Below are 6,773 nucleotides of genomic sequence, written 5' to 3' on the forward strand. Positions count from 1 at the left end.
GAACAACAGACATCATCTACACTAAACAGTGCCTTCAGAAAGTATTCATACCCCTTTCACTTATTCCACATTCGTCACCCGTTACAGAAAGCTGGACCTATTTAAATTTTAGTCATTTAGCAGATGCTCTTATCCAGAGCGACTTACAGTAGTGAGTTCATAAATTTTTTTAATATTATTTTTTTATGTTTGCCAGTTTGTCATGTTTAAATAACTAGCTACCGAAAATAACCGCTGTGGTGCGAATGCGAATCGATTAACATGCTAAATTGGCTAGCTAGCTAGCCACGGTGAAATGATAGCTAAATAACTAGCTAGCTATTGGATTATACATTGAGTTTTTTTTTGCATGTTCAACTACACTGAGGGAAAAAGTATTTGATCCCCTGCTGATTTTGTACGTTTGCACACTGACAAAGAAATGATCAGTCTATAATTTTAATGGTAGGTTTATTTGAACAGTGAGAGACAGAATAACAACAATAAAATCCAGAAAAACGCATGTCAAAATTGTTATAAATTGATTTGCATTTTAATGAGGGAAATAACTATTTGACCCACTCTCAATCAGAAAGATTTCTGGCTCCCAGGTGTCTTTTATACAGGTAACAAGCTGAGATTAGGAGCACACTCTTAAAGGGAGTGCTCCTAATCTCAGCTTGTTACCTGTATAAAAGACACCTGTCCACAGAAGCAATCAATCAATCAGATTCCAAACTCTCCACCATGGCCAAGACCAAAGAGCTCTCCAAGGATGTCAGGGACAAGATTGTAGACCTACACAAGGCTGGAATGGGCTACAAGACCATCGCCAAGCAGCTTGGTGAGAAGGTGACAACAGTTGGTGCGATTATTCGCAAATGGAAGAAACACAAAAGAACTGTCAATCTCCCTCGGCCTGGGGCTCCATGCAAGATCTCACCTCATGGAGTTGCAATGATCATGAGAACGGTGAGGAATCAGCCCAGAACTACATGGGAGGATCTTGTCAATGATCTCAACGCAGCTGGGACCATAGCCACCAAGAAAACTATTGGTAACACACTATACCATGAAGGACTGAAATCCTGCAGCGCCTGCAAGGTCCCCCTGCTCAAGAAAGCACATATACAGGGCCGTCTGAAGTTTGCCAATGAACATCTGAATGATTCAGAGGAGAACTGAGTGAAAGTGTTGTGGTCAGATTTGACCAAAATCGAGCTCTTTGGCATCAACTCAACTCGCCGTGTTTGGAGGAGGATGAATGCTGCCTATGACCCCAAGAACACCATCCCCACCGTCAAACATGGAAACATGGAAACATTATGCTTTGGGGGTGTTTTTCTGCTAAGGGGACAGGACAACTTCACCGCATCAAAGGGTTGATGGACGGGGCCATGTACCGTCAAATCTTGGGTGAGAACCTCCTTCCCTCAGCCAGGGCATTGAAAATGGGTCGTGGGTGGGTATTACAGCATGACAATGACCCAAAACACACGGCCAAGGCAACAAAGGAGTGGCTCAAGAAGACGCACATTAAGGTCCTGGAGTGGCCTAGCCAGTCTCCAGACCTTAAAGCCATAGAAAATCTGTTGAGGGAGCTGAAGGTTCGAGTTGCCAAACGTCAGCCTCGAAACCTTAATGACTTGGAGAAGATCTGCAAAGAGGAGTGGGACAAAATCCCTCCTGAGATGTGTGCAAACCTTGTGGCCAACTACAAGAAACGTCTGACCTCTGTGTTTGCCAACAATGGTTTTTGCCACCAAGTACTAAGTCATGTTTTGCAGAGGGGTCAAATACTTATTTCCCTCATTAAAATGCAAATCTATTTATAACATTTTTGACTTGCGTTTTTCTGGATATTTTTGTTGTTATTCTGTCTCTCACTGTTCAAATAAACCTACCATTAAAATTATAGACTGATCATTTCTTTGTCAGTGGGCAAACGTACAAAATCAGCAGGGGATCAAATAATTGTTCCCCTCACTGTATGTAGCTAGATAACTAGCTAAGTTAGCTAGCTAGCTAAACAACTACCGGTAGCCATATCTATGACAAAAAATAGAAGACATTTTACAATCTGAGATGTTTTATATGTCAATTGTAAAACATTTTCTCTTTTTAGTCGTAGATATGGTTAGCTGCTAAACAGCAAGCTACAGTGTTACAACCAGACACCTAAAGCTAGGTTTACCAGCAAATGTTAGCACATGACTGGAGTTTGCTAGCTAGTTAGCTTGGCGCCTGCTTACTTACTATGCGCCACGCCTCGCATTTGTAACTTATTAACAAACATGTGTAACATCAGTAACTGTAAATAATTGTACTAGCTAGCTATGTAACACAACTGACGAGGGTTGACATTGGTTATGATTATGACCTTGGATGCATTTAAATCTCACAAAAGTATAGACATGACGCAAGATAGGATTCCAAACAGATAAGAAGTATTGCATATCCAGAAAGCTAGCTAGCTATGTTTACTACCAAACAGTGAGGAGAAACAATAATACATCAATTTACTGTTGTAAATCTCTAAAACTGAAGCTGGTTTTACTATTTAAAAAAGAATTGCCTAAGCATGCCTAATAGACATGGCTGTAGGTAGATAATGTCTGCCTACCTACCTAGCTCATTTCTACGGTCTGGCCACTGTGCAAAGATTGAGGGTTATGCCATATTTCTTTCTATTAGGCTAGATATTGTTGTAAATGTAATCTCTTGATGTTATGCTGGCACGGTTCAACTGTTCAAACTGTACAATAGAGTATAATTATAGATTATATAGTGCCTGGGATTCTTCCTGGAGTGGAATCTAGATACAGAAACAGAATTCCTTTGCCTGGGTGTGTCATTGTAGCAGAACTGTATCCCATGAACTGTCTCCCTCTTGAGGGATTAGACATTATGCTGGATTTCAAGCAGATGACTCATGAGGGGCTGAATGGCAGTTTGATCATGACAACACTCCTCCCACAGCTTTACAAGTACTCCCTGGATTTACTGTATGTTTCTTTGGAATGGACATTTCATCATGACCACCTCTCCCATCATCTGCTGATCACCAGTTCTCTTAGCAACGGATTGTTACACTAGATAATGTGATTTAACCAAATACTTTTGGTGTCCATTACTGGGAGTTACAAGATAGGTACTGTTTGGTGTAGCACAGAGAATTTCCGGGTATTTTTTTTTTTCATCTTAAAGTAATCCAACAATATGTGCGCCGCCGTAGTGTCTATTTCAAGTATTTTCACTCATTGATCGAGACAGGTCTCTGTCATCATGACATGGAGCACTTTGGGGTGGATACTTTTAGGATATAACATTGTTGTTGAATACCAAGTTATTGAGTCAGCATTAAATAGTGTACCCTCTCCTGTATTTTAGATTGACAAATAAACAAACATTCTTTGGATATCTGAATGTCTAGCATCTGTTTGATGAAACATGTACAGCTTATATAAATTATTCTGTGAATCCATAAGGGCAGACAAATTTCGAAGATTGATAGAAAATATCAATATTTATTTTATGGTGGTTCTACATCAAGGCTCGCCAAACCTGTTCCTAGAGAGCTACCGTCCTATAGCTTTTCACTGCAACCCTAATCTAGCATACCTGATTCTAGTAATTAGCTGTGTTTACACAGGCACCCCAATTCTGATATTTTTTGGGCTGCCTGTGTAAATGCAGCAATAGTCCTTTATCCGGCTTCGGTACACTGGCAATGGTGGGCTGGGGAAGCTGAGACTCTTTGTGCTTATGGCGATGGGCTTGTCCTGTCTGCGGTGAATGGTCAGCTGGATAAGACTCTGCCGAAAGTGGTGTAGGGCTTCTTAACCATCAACTGTTTGGTCCTCTTGCAGAAGATTTGCTAGTAATGCACGTCTCCTGGAAAGACATGGTTGTGCTCTTAGCATTTTACACTTTTTGTGGAAGGGACATAGGGCAACACGCCTTTGTTGGTAAAGATATTAACCAAATGAGACTGGCTAGCGTATTGTTTAAGGACAATGAGGGGACATTGGGAGATACTTTTGAGAGGAAAGATCAGTCAACAAAGTGAATGGGTTGGGGGGCTAAAGAAGGTGTGAAATGTTTTAGGAAGAACTTAATGAAATGGGTTTCCCCTCTAGGGGTTGTGCCAGGGGGCCATGAAATGTACATAGCAAATCTCACTCCAAGCTTTCTTCAAAAGTTGGCAGCCCTGTTACTTTTATTACTTTTCTATTATTTCTCTATTTTCTTTATCTCTACACTGTTGGGAAGGCCCCTAAGTAAGCATTTCACTGTTAGTCTACACCTGTTGTTTATGAAGCATGTGAAGCATGTGAAGCTCGCTTCGAGGCAAGCAACACTGAAGCATGCATCCAGCTGTTCCGGATGACTATGTGATCACACTCTCCGTAGCCGATGTGAGTAAGACTTTTAAGCAGGTCAACATTCACAAGGCCGCAGGGCCAGACGGATTACCAGGACGTGTACTCCGAGCATGTGCTGACCAACTGGCAAGTGTCTTCACTGACATTTTCAACATGTCCCTGACTGAGTCTGTAATACCAACATGTTTCAAGCAGACCACCATAGTCCCTGTGCCCAAGGACACTAAGATAACCTGCCTAACTGTGGTAGGCCTGATCACCGACAAAGATGAGACCGCCTATAGGGAGGAGATCAGAGACCTGGCCGTGTGGTGCCAGGATAACAACCTCTCACTCAACGTGATCAAGACAAAGGAGATGATTGTGGACTACAGGGAAAAAAAAGAGGACTGAGCACGCCCCCATTCTCATCGACGGGGCTGAAGTGTAACAGGTTGAGAGCTTCAAGTTCCTTGGTGTCCACATCACCAACGAACTATCATGGTCCAAACAGACCAAGACAGTCGTGAAGAGGGCACGACAAAGCCTATTCCCCCTCAGGAGACTGAAAAGATTTTGCATGCGTCAACAGATCCTCAAAAAGTTCTACAGCTGCACCATTCGAGAGCATCCTGACTGGTTGCATCACCGCCTGGTATGGCAACTGCTCGGCCTCCGACCGCAAGGCACTACAGAGGGTAGTGCATACGGCCCAGTACATCACAGGGGCCAAGCTTCCTGCCATCCAGGATCTCTATACCAGGCGGTGTCAGAGGAAGGCCCTCAAAATTGTCAAAGACTCCAGCCACCCTAGTCATATACTGTTCTCTCTGCTACCGCATGGCAAGCGTTACCGGAGCGCCAAGTCTAGGTCCAAAAGGCTCCTCAACAGCTTAAGACTCCTGAACAGCTAATCATGGCTACCCGGACTATTTGCATTGCAATTCTTACTTTATGTCTCCCTTTACTCAGTTACAGATCTTTTTTTATATTTGTCAGGAATGTGGCATCTGCAAGGACATGAACCAAAAGTAGCGAGTCGAAGAGAGCTAGTCAATCAAGCAACTCTAGCCCAGATGTTAGAGTTGCTTTGCAGCTTCCGGTTTCATTTCCAAAATAAAAGTCTAGAGCTTGTTTTAGAACGGCATTCGATAACGACGTTATAGCAGTAGATGGCGTAGTATAGACTTGGTCCTTCAGCAAATGACTTGTGTGAGAATGATACTAACAAATATAATGATACTAAAGACACAGAAGAGCCTTGTCTAGAATAACCGCCTGAGCTGCAAAATACTACTGTGGTGATCATGTAACCTAATGAATCACACTTTTTCCAGTATTTGGGAGCACGGACTGTAGGCCTTATTTTAGGCATTTTGACTGTTGTATTTGCGAATTCCACTCTGAATGTAGGCTTGTTATAGCCATTTGTGTTGCACAACCCCATCACGCAGAGGCTATATCCATGTCAATATATGAGACAAAACAAAATATTGATTAAGTCTTGGCTATAACCTCTCCTGAATGCAATAACCAAGAGGTCCCAAATGGTCAAGACTATCAGCCACTGCATGTGCTTCTTCAACTATTTTGTGAAACATTTATTTAGAGGCCTGTGAGCTAGGCTCTCTTTTTAAGGGGAGGCCTATAATAAAAACTGTTATAAAACATAGAGTTCTAAAATTATTATGCAAGACACCAGTACCCAAAATGATAGCCTAAATTGCAATGCCTACAAGTTGAAGGCCTATTTTTTTTATTTGGATAGGCCTAAATTAAACATTGAATTATTAAAGTGATAGGTAAAGAACTTTCGAGAATTTAGATAATTTTGAATATACACATGGATTTCAATAAACAAATGGATAAGACTGTTCTATTCTTTGATTAAGTTCCTATTGCAACTCAGACACATGACAGAATGGATGAAATACTGACTGACTGAACTGAATGATGGATTCATTAAATGTTCAAATATGTTGGAATGATGAGTTGCATGCATCATGCATGCTCTGCACTTTATTTGACTAGTAGGCAAATAAACCTACATTAGGTATAATGACTCTATGGCTGCATGCCTCCAGAAGGGCATCTTCTGAGGGCTGAGGGGTGCTTTTCCGAAGGCACATTGTGCTGTGGTGCTGCATGGAGATCACAAGCTCTTTAACTGGGCAGCAGTGTCGCGATGGAGGGAATAGCCTATACGCAGACTACCTAAGACCACTGCAACAGAGTAATTGTAAAGTGTGGGAATACGCTTATGCCAGACTTAGCCTACGTTGAACCTCTCCCTTGCTCATTTCAAAGTCCATATGTTCATGACCCGATTCATATAAATAATGTCAAATTATTTTAAATTAACCCCTCCTACAGAATATGCTTTGGCAAGATTTTGAGTGATGAAATACATTTCAACATATTCTATATTAA

The sequence above is a fragment of the Coregonus clupeaformis genome, chromosome 3, assembly GCF_020615455.1.
Source record: "Coregonus clupeaformis isolate EN_2021a chromosome 3, ASM2061545v1, whole genome shotgun sequence".
In the NCBI taxonomy this organism is placed as follows: domain Eukaryota; kingdom Metazoa; phylum Chordata; class Actinopteri; order Salmoniformes; family Salmonidae; genus Coregonus; species Coregonus clupeaformis.